This window comes from Polypterus senegalus, chromosome 9 (assembly GCF_016835505.1).
Source record: "Polypterus senegalus isolate Bchr_013 chromosome 9, ASM1683550v1, whole genome shotgun sequence".
In the NCBI taxonomy this organism is placed as follows: domain Eukaryota; kingdom Metazoa; phylum Chordata; class Cladistia; order Polypteriformes; family Polypteridae; genus Polypterus; species Polypterus senegalus.
In genome coordinates this window covers 104,823,108-104,839,333 of record NC_053162.1, presented here as the reverse complement: position 1 = coordinate 104,839,333, position 16,226 = coordinate 104,823,108, and positions in this window count along the sequence as shown.

The following is a 16,226-nucleotide window of genomic DNA, read 5'->3' as shown; positions in this document are numbered from 1 at the left end:
GCAGATTTACACCTGTGCCATGCTCTTTCAATTTGTTAATGACGGAATTAACTGTACTGGAAGGGATATTTAGTAACTTCGATAATTTCTTGTATCCATCCCCAGCTTTTCAATCCCCTTTTCATGGAGTTGCTTATAGTGTTCTTTTCTCTTTGTTTTCTAAGTTAAGTCATGATATTGACTCGCCACAAGTTGGACCTGTCAGATAAGATGCATTTGTACCACAGTCACTTGGAACCGCTTAACTCCAGACAGGTGATCTCCACTGAACTAATTCTGTAACTTCTAAAACCAGTCGACTGCATCAGTTATGATTTAGGTGTGTCCTATTAAAGTGAGACTGAGATATCATTAAAAAGAACACACTGGTTAGGTCAGTGATCACAAGGGGACTGGTAGTTCAAGAAAGAAATTCACTGCTGATGAGAGAAGAATCCTCACTATGATAAAGAAAAAGTCCCAAACGCCTGTCCAACAAATTACAGTCTTCAGGAGGCAGATATGTATGTGTCAGAGACTGCCATCTGCAGAAGACTTCATGAATAGAAATACATTGCCCACACTGCAAAGTGCAAACCACTAGTTAGCCACAAAAGCAGGATGGCCAGGTTACAGCTTGTGGAAAAAGTACTTAAGAGGGTCTGCAGAATTCTAGGGAGAAAAGCTCTTGTAGACAGATGAGACTAAGGTCAACCTGTATCAGAATGATGGCAAGAGTAAAGGTTGGGCATGAAAAGGAACTGCTTTCTTGTGGTATGGTGGGTCCACAGCTCAGAAAGCAGGCCGTTTTCAATAACTAATTAACTGGCTGGTTCGTTTTCCTTGTTTGTACGTTCTCACCCAGCTGCTGGGTGTAATGAAGTAATTGGGGCGAGATGTGCCAGCATGTGTGGGTGTGGTCTGTCTCAATTGTTTCACCAGATTCCTGCGCACGTGAATGGGATAGAGAAACAAGAATGATGGTTCCGAGAGTGAAAAGGAGGTTAATGGAAGGAGAGAGAACAGGCAGGAGATGGAGGGAGCTGTTGGGTGTGGACGAGTGAGATAATCAGACAGCCAACAGGAAGTCCCTCGTGAGAGCGTGCAGCCAACGCTAAGGAATGGGTGGCCACTCCAGCTGTGTGACCCAGAAGCTGGCACGACCGAGGTGCACTGCTCAGTTGTAGAGACTCGCTGAAGAAAGGCAGTGTGACTACAGGGGATTGTGATGCTTAGAGAGGTGTTCTGTGGGTAGTGCCATGGACCGCAGGAACGTGAGCCTTGCAGAGTGGGTTGGAGGCCTGGTGTGGTGCCCTGCTGGGAACCAGAGAAGGCTACTCTGACCCGAGCCTGGGAGCAGCATGGAAGGTTGGTTGAACTGCAGATTTTAGGTGCCTCCTTGGCTACAAGGACCCATTTGATTTAAGCAAAAGAGATGTCAACTTTAAGGACTGTTTCCTCCTGTGTTTTAACGTTGTTTTAAAGGATTATTAATTTGTTTTAACCTCCCCCATCACTTTATTTTATTGGGTTATTTATTTATTGAACTTTTTGCACTACACAGTTTTTGGAAACTTTTGTTGGTTTGTTTTAATAAAAGCATTTACCCCTTGCTTCGTGTTTAGTCTTCATCTACCGGCTCATCTGGTTACATTATCGATTGTGTTAAGTTCAAGAGGCTCCCTAAAAGGGGATTTGGAGCCGACCTGCACCATCACACTTGTGCATGTAACATCTGAGTTAACAGCAGGCAATATGAGTTGTTTAAGGGTGTATTGTTCCTAACATGTATTCTTTATACCCTGGTTTATTTTTTTTAAATTAACATTTTAATTGCTATAGCTTTATTACATGTTACTGATGCATGTTGTTCTGATTTTATTTTTAAACTTTGTCATACAAAAACGCAAAAAAATTGGTACATTTAGATTTTATTCAAGAAAAGGGTGCATCAGCACTGTGAACTCACACAAGCCTATCTGGCCCATGGGTACAAGTGATGATTGTCTGTACACCAAGAAAGCTAACCTCTCACCTGTATATCCTGTTTCATTTGTCAGTTGGTGTCTTTTCAGTGGCATTTTTTACACAATCATAATGTGTCTTCTTTTGGCACTTGAACACAAGCACAAATTCTGTTGACTTCATTGAACACCTCTCACTTCTTTTACTTGTTTGTTTGAAAAATGTTTCCTTTTTTTCCTGAAATGACTAATAGCACTTATGATGTCCTCGGACAGACTAATTACTTTTCCTCAGTGATTTAGAAGTTCATTTAAACTGAGTGGTCACTTTATCAGACACAACCACCTAATACTAAGTGGTGGAAACTGAGTTCATCTGGGAATAGACTCCATACGTGTTGAAACTGAACAGCCGCCAATTGCCCGCAGTTTATCCCTGCATTGTTGAACCATAGCTGGTGGGCAACCTCAATTTAGAACAGCTTATACAATTTCTTCCTAATGATGTTTGGCGGAACTGAGATGTTCAGACCACTGTATTAAGGTGTATATGGTGATAAAAATGAACCATATGAATTTCATAATATTCAGCTCTCAAAATAAGAAACTGTTTATTAAAAATATATAAAATAAGAACTTTGAATACAAGTCAAATTGTGAACTGTGTAATACCGATTAACCTGACAGCAATAAGGACACCTGCATAAACCACCAACAATTAGAAAATCTGGACCTTTTGACATTTATTTAACTTGTAAACAGTGGAATCTTTAATCCCATTCTACACACACTTTGTGTATATTTTTAGTGACTGCTATAGATTGATTTTAAACTCTGTATCTTGACTTGAACCTTATATCTTTTAGATTGTTTGTTTTTTAGAATCTTCAAAAAGTAGTTACAATTACTTTTTGTAATTTATTAAACTTGGGGTAATTAAGATCAGAATGGACAAACAGCCTAAGAAAGGCAAACATTTATTGATTCTTCTTGTAATCATTGTTAATTCAAGGTGAAGTTAGGCCTTTAAGTTTGGGGTGTATGCTGGCCAGATAAGCAGAGCAGAGAAGCAGAAGAGCCCAAAGAAACTGTCAAGGAATTCTGTGGACTGCACAACAGTCTGAAGCAACTCTTTAAAAGAGTCATCTTCCATCACCTTTTTTTTTTTTTTAATAAGACTCTTTTTCAAACACAATTGATACTTTTTCTACCATTGGTTTTACTGTGGTTTAACTAATGTTTCTTCATAATATTAATTTTATACATTTTGATTGTGTCAATGTGTATTGTTAAGAATACCGGGTGTTGGTAATTGCCGTATTCCCACAGGGGTTAGCAGCCGAGAGGAGACATTTTTCAGAAGAAAACAGCACAGTGAGAGGGCACTGCTTTGGTGATTGGCAGGTATAATAGCTTAAACTTTTGTCTGCTTATGCTGGGCTAGTACGTTTCTTTGCTTAAACAGTTGTCCACATGCAGAGAAGACTGTACACGTGGGCTGCTGTAAAGCGGCCATATTAAGGAAACATTGCACAATAATACATAAGGTAAAATAAAATGGCTGTCATGTTCCTACATTTATAAAGAAGCTTTCAGGCCCATTACCAGTTGTTTCATCAGCAACAGGACAATGGATCAAAATACACTGCCAGCATAATTTGTGAATTTCTCCTTGGGGCTTAATAAAGTACCTATCTATCTATCTATCTATCTATCATCATGGGGTGTAGTGGAAAAAAGTGAAAATAATTACAGTGTCCAGTTCAGTCCTGTGATTCAACTTTCATTAAGCAAGTCTTTCACCTGAAAAGAAAATTTAAGCAAGAACCATCCTAATAAAAACTGTAGCTGAAAATGGCAGCTGCATAGTCTTGGTAAGACAGCTCATAAGAAAACCATGAGGTGGCAATGACAGTTGAACATAAGACGATTGTTATTATTTTGTGTAAAGAGTTTGTGGCCAAGTACTAAGCTTTACTGTACTTTAGTTGGAAGCAATCCTTAAGGTTTTCTTGAAATTGTAGAATGAATGGCAAGGTGCAGGGTTTGTACGGGTCCTGAAAAACCTGGAAGTTAATGAAAAAGTAACATGACAAAATACTGTACAGTACTGAACGCCCTTGGAAAAAAAAAAGAAAAAAAAAAATATATATATATATATATATATATATATATATATAAAAAGTGAACTTCAGTAGTAAATTTCACGTTTAATGACATCATGCATTAATATCACATTGCCTTGTGTTCTGTGCATATACTCGTGCATGAACTGGTATGAATACATGTAGCCATTAGCCTGCGTATCAGATTATTAGTAGTGTTAGTGTTAAGTGGGTAAATAAGTTACCAAGGTAAATTGCAATGTGCCTGTAATTGAGGCCAGAACAGGGGTGCTTACCCAGTGGTCTGACTGTGGATCCCAATGCCCCAGTGCAGTGATGGGGACACTGCTGTAAAAATGGTGCCATCCTTTGGATGTGATGTAAAACCAAGGTCCTGACTCTCTCTAGTCATAAAGGATCCCTGGGCATCCTTCGTAAATAGTAGGGTGTATCCCGATGTCCAGGCTGAATTGCCCACCATGTCCTGGGGCCTCATGTATAAACGGTGCGTATGCACAGAAATGTTGCGTAAGAACTTTTCCACGTTCAAATCGTGATGTATAAAACCTACACTTGGCGTAAAGCCACGCACTTTTCCACGGTACCTCATGTCTTGTCGTACGCAAGTTCTCCGCTCGGTTTTGCAAACTGGCGGCACCCAGCGTCAAAGCAATGGTACTGTTCTTGTGTGATTACTCATTATTTTCATGACGCGGCTTTATAAATACACAGAAACTAACCGCATATTGTTTATTAGTGTAATGCATCTGATTGTAATTAACTCGTAACAATATAATGGTCCAGGGAACAGCCATAGTATTCCAAATACCATAACTGCTTTAGCGTTGTTACTCTCACTTCTCCTTCTTCTTCTTCTTTCAGCTCCTCCCGTTAGGAGTTGCCACAGCGGATCATCTTTTTCCATATTACTCTCACTGCACCACTCGGGAGTATTTATATCACTGTATCTGAGTGTGAATCACAGCAGCAGCTGATCGGAAAGAGAATTATCGGTACACAGCTTTAAGGACACGCTGTCTCAGCCACTGCAAAATGTTTTAAAGCCTTTCCTGTACGGACCTCGCGGTTCAGAAACAGTTTCATCCCAAGAACTTTAAACGCACTCAATCAGTTGCTCCTTGTAGAACGGTTTGTACTTATAAGTACAATCACCCCACTGTAAACTTGCACTACAGTTATAATATCTCACAACCTGAGCCACTTTATAAAGCGCGTATTTACATATGATGACGATATCATTTTTAAGGTGAAATGCAGCAAAATATGTTTATTATATTATACAGATACAACTTTAACTTCATTTAAATAATCTATATTCTTCACTGGGAGTGTCGTGAAGGATAGAATAATTAAACATGTACTACGAAGATATTTCAATGTTCTTTAAACGTTTTGAAGAATCGGCTAAGCTTACAGATGGCTTAACGTCTATTACAGAGCTGATTGTATGGCGATCGGCTACTTGGGGAAAGAAAAGCAAGGACTCTTGGGGCGGCCACGCCAATATATATCTATACTAATAAAAGGCAAAGCCCTCACTCACTCACTCACTCATCACTAATTCTCCAACTTCCCGTGTGGGTGGAAGGCTGAAATTTGGCAGGTTCATTCCTTACAGCTTCCTTACAAAAGTTGGGCAGGTTTTATATCGAAATTCTACGCGTAATGGTCATAACTGGAAGCAGTTTTTCTCCATTTACTGTAATGGAGATGAGCTTCAACGCCGTGGGGGCGGAGTTTCGTGTGACATCATCACGCCTCACACGTAATCACGCAGTACATAGAAAACCAGGAAGAGCTCAAAAAAGCGCTTAAGAAAACATGCATTATATAATTGAGAAGGCAGCGAAACAATAAGAAGCGAGCGAGTGACATATACAACCATATTCATGAGTTCTGCTACTTCGGAAACAAAGCACGATGTAAACCTACACTTTAAATTAAGTTCATAGACAGGCTGCGCTGGCGTTTGTAATTTAGTGCCTGCCCATATAAGGCCGTCCGTCAGCGGCAATCCAATAGCAAACTGCCACGGGTAAATATTCACGGGTGAAGGACTGTGCTTATGGAGAGGAAGATGAGATGGTCAGGGTGGTGTTTGACACAAACTCAGCGAAACTGCGAGAGAAAGTTTTAAGTGCCAGGACTAAGGTAACATTAAATAAAGCTTTGGACATAGCACGAGATGGCACCAGCACAGCTGGGAACCTTCGATGCATGTACACCGAGTGGCTCACGTGAACTGACGCAGTGCACAGATAAAAGCAACAGTTCCAAAGAGCGCTGAACAAAAACCGAATTACACAATTGAAAAGGCAACAAAAAATATGAAGCGTCTGATAAGCATATTCATAAATCCAGCTACTGCGAAACAAAGCACACGGTGGAAAAAGTCAATGTACCGCTAAAGGAAGACAGTGTAAAAAAAACCCGTGCATGCAGTGTGTCAGGTCTCAGATAAAGAAGAAGACGAGCTGTTTATTGATGCAGTAAGAAACGAATCGATGAATGAAACCTGTCATCTTTACAACGATTGACAAACACGGAATGTAACTTGAACACAACACATCCTACAAATACGAACCTGATTGAAAGAAATAATGATAATCAAATCCTTGATGACAGCAACACTCAGTAACACTCACAAAACAAATACTGTATATTGACAGTCATGTTACGTTATTTTTAAAATGTTCCCTTTTCTTTTTCTAGCTTTTTTAACACACTACTTCTCTGCTGCGATACGCGGGTATATATATATGTATATATATATAACCCGATCTACATACTCGAATAATGGATACTTTATTCGCCATCAATGATTGTTTTGGTAAAGCCATACTCAGTGTATTCATTAGATGAGCGGTAAAAAAGTAAGAGCGAGGGGAGGATGACTTATTGAGGCTGTAGTGGCGTCAACTCTATCTGAATTGCGATCACATTTGAAAAATATATCTTTTCAAGTTCTATTTAGTCCATATGTGTCAAACTCAAGGGCGCGGGCCACATCCGCCCGGCGTGTAATTATATCCGCCCGAGATCATTTTATATACTGTATTATTGTTATTAAAGCCCGGGTATATGAAGCGCTGGTAACACAATAAACTACAGATCCCATAATGCAGCGCTTCAGCTGCCTTGCATCAGGGTAACCTGAATGCAATTCAGAAGATACAGAAAACAGAATAATTAAATAAGAATCTGACACTTCAGCAGACGTTTTAACCCGTGCACAATCACAAAGTGATTTCAAGTGAAGCTGCTTTTATGGGAGACACAAATGCACCAGTTCACCTTGCCCCACTTTCCCTGTTGCCAAGTACTGTTAAACCAAGTCGTCACTACGGTGTTCCCAAATTGCACTTTGCTGATAAACTGAGCGCACTGCGCACTGAGTTTGCACGGCGCTTTGGTGACTTTGAAGAACAAAAAAAGTCCGTCTACATGCGGCTCGGACCTTGTGCATGTTTGGTAGCACATATCTGTGTGAGAAGCTCTTCTCAGTGATAAAGACTAACAAAACAGCACACAGGAGTCGCCTCACTGATGAGCACCTGCAATCCATCCTGAGAATCTCCACAACACAGAACCTCACAGCAAACAGAAACGAACTTGTTGCCAAAAAAAGATGCCAGGCGTCCAGCTCTAAAATGACATATGAGCAAAGACAACTGAATGATTTGATTTGTTATTGCACGTAAGAGCGGGAGTCAACCGTTTTAACAAACAGCGTATTGCACTGATACGAAATAGCTGTGTGTGTATATATGTAGATATGTATGTATATATATATGTTTATATATGTGTGTGTGTATATATGTATATATATATATGTATTTGTGTGTATATATGTGTGTGTATATATGTAGATATATATGTATGTATATATGTGTATATGTATAGATATGTATATATATATATATATATATATATGTTTATGTGTGTGTGTGTAAATATATATATATATGACAACAACACTCATCACTCACAACAGTGACAAAACAATTACATTGACAATCAGGTTACGTTATTTTCAAAATGTTTCCTTTTCTTTTCATTGCTTCTTTAACACACTACTTCTCCGCTGCGAAGCGCGGGTATTTTGCTAGTCGAATATAAAACAGAAAGAGAAAATAACAACACAGCTAAAAACGCAGCGACAAATTTCAACAAAAGATAAATGCTTGTCATGAGCACGAGGCTCATGAAACACATGTTTAATAATGTGCTTTAGCTCCTATCATCATGAAAATGACATCACGTATAGATCTCACTATTTTAGTTATTCAGAAAACTGTAATATCATGAATGTAATGGATTCTGTGTCCAGTTGGAGGAAGAGAGCCAGTTTAAAAAGCAAGTAGTGATTCACACACATAGAGCACATAGAAGATCAAATACAAAACAAAGCATTTAACGTGCTACTTTATTTACGATGTGATTTGAGAAACTAGTTGATTAAACGATTTTAAGATTAAGTTTATAATGTTCTACTAAATGACAAAATAAACTACGTGATTAAAGTGGAAATGTCGAGATTAAAGTTGACATTTCATGCTTTTTCCCCACCGTGTGCCTTTTTTCTCTGTACCCTAATAAGCTTTCATATGACACTCAGACAGTGGTCTTACAGCTCTTCTTTTTACGGCAACTTTGATTATGTGACTTCTTTTTTATTTCCAGCACTGCGCGATTTTGTGAATGTGAGCTTTCAAGTTTCTCCAACACGCTATATCACTCGATCAACTTCCTTTTGTTGATTAAACCACGGTTTATTTGTTAAAATAGTATGTTTTTCCTTTGCCTCCACTTGGTATTTGCTGAAATTCTTATATTTTCCCCGTGCTTTTCCCATTGTCTTTTCACAGAAGGCTGTGCTTAAGGGCGATTTATATTGATTTGCATATTCAAATAGGCGTAATTCTGGGAGGATTTGGGCGTTACATAAAGCGCGTGCACGAGCGTTAGTTTTCACGCTGATCGGGATTTATGTAGAGGAAGAACGTGGAAGTTGGAGTACGCACAGATTCCTGCATCTGGATTTTTCTGTGCGTAAGCACATTTCGGCTTTTGTGCTTACGCCATGTTATAGTGCGAGTTCTACGCACGGCGTTATACATGAGGCCCCTGGTCATTCTGCCCCCTATTCAAATTGACAGATAATGTGTGGTGTTCGTACTGGTGCAATAGTGGCTGGCACTACATCGTTCAGGTGGATGCTACACTTTAGTGTTGGTTGAAGTAGCTTCTCACTCACAATGAAAAGCGCTTTGAGTAGTGAGAAAGTACTATATACATGTAAATAATTATTATATGTGTAAATGTGATTTATCGAGCACTCAAAATACCAGGAAAGTGCATGCTTAACTTGAAATGGTTGGAAAATGCGGGCTACAAAGATTGGCTTCAAAAAGACAAATCAAGTAAGCATATGGCTGAGTCCTGTTGCTATATGAAGAAGTAACATTGGGAATATGACTGAGTTTGCTTTGGAATGGAAGTAAACACTGTGAAGTGAAGAAAAGCAAGGAAGCCAGTAATTATGTTTGGACTTTTTGCAGGGCTATTGTCACATCTGACCAATGCACTACCAAGCTGTTCAAGTGCCAGTGGATTAACCAGCAGTAGTGCTTGGGAGAGCTCTATTCAGGCTTGGGGTTGCAGCCATCCATTTGGCAGAAGTTGGGGTTAAAAGCCCTATTAAGGCAATGATGTAAGGTTAGGCACACCTGGAAATGCTGAAAACACTAGAAGACATGTCACTGCAGTGTGGCATGGAACATGAGAACAATGCCACAACACTTGCAGAGTTGAATGTGGCAAAAGATGGCACCAGTCAGTCTGCTCCACACCTGTTCTTCAAAGAAAAAGCAGGGCTTAGAGAACTCGCCAAGGTATCAGGCAAAGTCCTGTTTGTGATTATGTTTTGTGATGGTCTTTATACAAAAAAACATTTATATGTTACTTATATAAAAGCCAGATCGAGTGGCATTTACCTTGATTACTTATCTTCCTACAGCGTAAAGTCACAAGTAGACTGCAGAGCTTCCTGTTTTTGATCGACACGGGCATGCTCACAAAGTACATGAGTACTGAAGAAACTTTAGCTGCAGGTGGAAGTGTCACGCAACTGCTGTTATGGTTCTGCATTTGTCCAGAAACAGTTTCATAAGCTTTATGACCTTCCTCTTGTAAAGTCTTTCTCCTGTGGGGCGACTGGGATCTTTTCCTGAATAAGATCAAACACAGTAAGGTATGATGGGGCAGGAGCTTTTCCAAATGACGATATATTATTTACTCTGTGCAACTCCAGCCAACTCACATGCAGGTAAACAGACTTGAGCTGAGAGACCTTTCTGCGTTGGTGGGGGGATGGGATAGCAGGCTACTTGCTGCTTGTGTTGATCGACACATTTATAACACAAAAGACGCTGACAGAGAGGTGCGAAGGGATTTAAGGTAGGCCTGGATTACAAGTTTTTTCATATGCTTTGGTAATTCTAGTGTTAAGGGAAAGTTTACAAGTTGTAAGCTACATTTGACTTAACAGACACAGTGACACAGCACCAATTATAAAGACTCTGGAGGATTTCATAAAACCTAAAATAAATTCTTTGGATGACAAGCAATAGAAAAATGAGAAAGAAGTTTAAAAAACAAAAGGCAGACTGAGAAAAAGAAAGACAAGCTAGAATGTCGAAATAGCAGACAAAGAGGAATATCACAGCTGTCACATTTGGTGAACATCAGATCCTAAATGCACAATGTGATCAAAACGGACAGAGTGCTGATCTCATTGCCACCACTTATCACTTTGGCACATATTTTAGAACTAATGCTGTGATTTATCATCGTGGTGGTGCATTACATCCAGATAATGGAGAAAGGACACATTTTACCAAAAAACATTGTATACAAAGAAATCGTTAGACTTTAGTACATATACTAATGACTACAGATTTAATTGCACACAACCCCAATCTGTAAAATAAAGAAATAACAATTAAATATACTATAAAAAAAAAAAAATCACTTGTCCGTTTTATTAAACTGGCTTTTTGTTAGTTATGTATAATTCATTAATAAACGTGTATCTTTCTCCTGCCTGCTCTGGCAGTCTGCCTTGTTGCCTGAGGTCTTAGATATAGATGGTAATGTAACATGCAGGGATTTAGCGACATTTTGTTAAAGTCTACGTAAATAAGAGTTTAAAGTGGAAAACTGGGTCACTTCAGGACCCCAACACGACAACACAGAGGTGAATGTGAAATGACCAATTGGTGCAGCAGTGACACTAACCTGTGGTGGCAAAGTGGAAGCCTAGTCCTCAGATAAATTTCAATTTACTAGTCAGGCTTGAGTCTGTTCCTACCAATGGTCACCAAACGCATGACACCACAAGTACTACAAGTGTCAGTGATGAGGCTACAGGACTGGGCTCACAAAAGAAGGTGGCTTCTGCATTTCATTAGGATGCCCCTGGACACCTTTTACTGGGAAATCTGCTACGGATGGCTCACCGGAAGAATACCAAGGACACACTGGAGCAGTTAAGTCTTTGGACTATCCTGGGGGTATCTGGGAATTTTCCAGTAGGAGCCGGAGCTGGAAAAACTTGCTAAGGAGAAAGAGGTCTGATTAGTCCAGCACAGCACCAAGGAGGGCAGTGTGAAAATGAACAAATGAGTTTCGTTTCTTCCTTGGCACATACATCTGCTCTGAATGTGAATCTATTTCAAGTTTTGGAATGCGTCTGTGGTCCACAGCAGGTTCTCTTTGAGTGGCACAGGCATTTGGGTTCCAATGTGTATCAATCCAGAGACAGCCTTGAATGGTCACCATGGCCTGATTAACCTGCCCCACCAATGGCCACTAAATGAAAAGAAGAGAAACGCAGCTTCAATGTGGTGATTGCTGTCAGTTAATCTTACTGAGATGGCTGGCAAGAAATGGTCTTTTCCAAAAATATCAACTTCCTTCAGTAAAAATGGCTAGAGGCGCCTTTAATTTTAGTGCACACATCAGACAAAAGGAGAAGCAATTACTGTCACAAATAAAGGCATCCTGAGGCTAGCTACTGAAAACAGAGAAATGGCAGAAGGGAGGCTGTCTTGGCATGAATGGCCTCCTTTGGCTTCAAAAGCTGCTGCTAAAAATTAGGAAAAAAGGACGATTTGCAGCAAAGCCTTATGAACCGAGACTTTGTGCTTATCAAACACACAGCAAGGTGTCCCCTCCGGTGCTGTGACTGTGTGCCTCGCTTCTTTTCAGATGGCTGTATAGTGGAAAACAATGTTCTCAAAAACAGCAGAACGACAGACACCTTTAGTGTTGTTGTATTCCTCACCTTATTCATTATATTGTCCTCAAAGCTTCACACTGTTTTTCGCTCATTATTATTATTATTACTATTATTAGCATCCATCTTTATTTACCCAAGATGACATACATGTGCTCTACTGTGAATCATTTTAGAGTTTCACAGAACAGTGTAAAGCTGTTTTTTTTTCATTATATTATTTGGCTATTCTGAAGTGTTAAGTGATGTGTAGTGACAAAGAGAAAATAATCAGAGCAAAAGACGGACCAAAAGGTTTTCACCTGGAATGAAGGCTCTAGGAGTCAAGAGGACGGGCAAACAGAGTATATTGTTTTATTGCACTAAGGTTAATGCTTATACAGTGCATCCGGAAAGTATTCACAGCACATCATTTTTTCCACATTTTGTTATGTTTCAGCCTTTTTCCAAAATGGATTAAATTCATTTTTTTCCTCAGAATTCTACACACAACACCCCATAATGACAACGTGAAAAAAGTTTACTTGAGATTTTTGCAAATTTATTAAAAATAAAAAAATTGAGAAAGCGCATGTACATAAGTATTCACAGCCTTTGCCATGAAGCTCAAAATTGAGCTCAGCTGCATCTTGTTTCCCCTGATCATCCTTGAGATGTTTCTGCAGCTTAATTGGAGTCCACCTCTGGTAAATTCAGTCGATTGGACATGATTTGGAAAGGCACACACCTGTCTATATAAGGTCCCACAGTTGACAGTTCATGTCAGAGCACAAATCAAGCATGAAGTCAAAGGAATTGTCTGTAGACCTCCGAGACAGGATTGTCTCGAGGCACAAATCTGGGGAAGGTTACAGAAAAATGGCTGCTGCTTTGAAGGTCCCAATCAGCACAGTGGCCTCCATCATCCATAAGTGGAAGAAGTTCTAAACCACCAGGACTCTTCCTAGAGATGGTCGGCCATCTAAACTGAGCGATCGGGGGAGAAGGGCCTTAATCAGGGAGGTGACCAAGAACCCGATGGTCACTCTATCAGAACTCCAGAGGTCCTGTGTGGAGAGAGGAGAACCTTCCAGAAGGACAACCATCTCTGCCACAATCCACCAATCAGGCCTGTATGGTAGAGTGGCCAGACGGAAGCCACTCCTTAGTAAAAGGCACATGGCAGCCCACCTGGAGTTTGCCAAAAGGCACCTGAAGGACTCTCATACCATGAGAATCAAAATTCTCTGCTCTGATGAGACAAAGATCGAACTCTTTGGTGTGAATGCCAGGCGTCACGTTTGGAGGAAACCAGGCACCGCTCATCACCAGGCCAACACCATCCTTACAGTGAAGTATGGTGGTGGCAGCATCATGCTGTGGGGATGTTTTTCAGTGGCAGGAACTGGTAGACTAGTCAGGATAAAGGGAAAGATGACTGCAGCAATGTACAGAGACATCCTGGATGAAAACCTGCTCCAGAGCGCTCTTGACCTCAGACTGGGCGACGGTTCATCTTTCAGCAGGACAACGACCCTAAGGACACAGCCAAGATATCAAAGGAGTGGCTTCAGGACAACTCTGTAATGTCCTTGAGTGGCCCAGCCAGAGCCCAGACTTGAATCCGATTGAACATCTCTGGAGAGATCTTAAAATGGCTGTGCACCGACGCTTCCCATCCAACCTGATGGAGCTTGAGAGGTGCTGCAAAGAGGAATGGGCGAAACTGGCCAAGGATAGGTGTGCCAAGCTTGAGGCATCATATTCAAAAAGACTTGAGGCTGTAATTACTGCCAAAGGTGCATCGACAAAGTATTGAGCAAAGGCCGTGAATACTTATGTACATGTGATTTCTCAGGTTTTTTATTTTTAATAAATTTGCAAAAATCTCAAGTAAACTTTTTTCACATTGTCATTATGGGGTGTTGTGTGTAGAATTCTGAGGGAAAAAATTAATTTAATCCATTTTGGAATAAGGCTGTAACATAACAAAATGTGGAAAAACTGATGTGCTGTGAATACTTTCCGGATGCACTGTATATTTTCCTATATTTATTTATGCTAATACATGAATATACTCATTTTATTTTCCATAGTAGTAAATACCAGCTCCTGTGACCCCTAACTGGACCAAGCAGCTATTGTTTTTTTTTTCTCAGTATGCTGCTGCTGGATTATCTGAATTTCCCCTTGGGATTAATAAAGTATCTATCTATCTATCTATCAAGCAGGTTTAATAATAATGGATGGATTTACAAGTTAGACTTTTTTTTTTTTAACTTGTAGCACACAGTCATCAGCGGTAATCACACACCATTTAAGGTTTCTGCCAGTTGTGCCAAATCTGAGTCAGAATAAAAAAGGGTACGTCATGCAACTGTTCCCTTTCAAAGAATAATAAATCACTAGATTTTTGTTGAAAACAGTTTAGATGTAGTTGGAAAAGCTGGTGCTCTGAACAAGTAGTAGCGATAAACTCCATGTGCATTCTGATGCCTGACATCTCAACATAAACTTTTTATAATCAAACTTAGAATCTGACCTTGTTTAGATTTGAAGATGACTCTTGTACTTCATTTCTTTTTTTGGATTTTGTTTCACAAATCCTTAGAAGTTCCAACGTATCTGACCACGACTCCTCTTTGAAGGCTAGTGTTTCAGTCATGGCTATCTGGAGCAGTATTTTTCTTATTAATCTGTCAAGGTGCTGTTAAGGCCTGGTGGTATACGCACTCGGCCACAAGTGTTGGGACTTTAAAAGGCAGGAGGCAGAAGACGGGATATTCCCGAGTGCAGTGGAAGCCTTTTAACTTTTAATGACGATTCCTTCATGGGCTCCCTTATTACCTTCACACCACCCAGCAGTTTCCTCTGTTGTGGCCACTTAACATGGATGTTTGTGATTATCTGCTATTTGACATCATACAGTATGCAGGTATTCAGGCATCTCAAACTGGGGGATTGAACAACTCTGGGCGTGTTGGGTGGGCACAAGCTTGAAGAGCTCCCAAGGGCCACTCACTTTTTCCTATTTTTTAATTAGTTCTTTTTGTAACTAAAAGCTCGACCTCCCACTGTTATTTTATTAATCTTTGGAATCATAAGCAGACTGGCATCTTAATGTGCGCTCTGGTTTGTAAGTCATGATTAGTTCAGACATGTAAGCCGGACCGTGGCCATTTAATGCTTTATATGTTTAAAGGAGGATTTTGAAATCAGCCCTCAAGTCTTCATATTTCAAGGGAAGATGCTTCTCTAATATCGCCTGGACTGGGCTGCACTATACTGAGGCAACTCATGGTAAGACCAAACAAGGATGTTCACTTTCCATTTTGGAAAGCAAACATACCTTAATTACAAGTTGTTGTTTGTTATGAATACAGTAATACCTCAGTTAATAAAGTAGATGAGTTCTGCAATTGATGAGTATTGTTAACAAACAAAAGGGATGAAAGGTGGTGGTTGGGGTTGGTGTTAACAGGTCTCGGACTGTCTATTGTCAATCACGTCCTTCCTTGGCCACTTGTTATGGCCCAATTCTGCTTAACTTCTTCAGTGTGTTCTCATCTGCCTCATTCACTGCCCAAGACGATTCAACACCATCTGCTTCACCCTCCTCAACTGTGTGAGAGTCGATCTGAGCCGTAACTCTTAAGAAGGCTGGCTGGCTGGCGACCATGTGCCAAGACTAAAGGACTAACAGTGGAGACCCAGGTGAATGCTGTCAATCTGTAGCCCTCTTTCCAGCTCTGCACCAACTCCTCTCAAGACCCGTTGCTGACCCCAATGATTAGATTTATTGCCCTGTAACACTGTGTGTACTGCAGTAAACACAAAGTAACTAAGGGTCATGTATAACAGCTTTGCCTTCGCGCACAC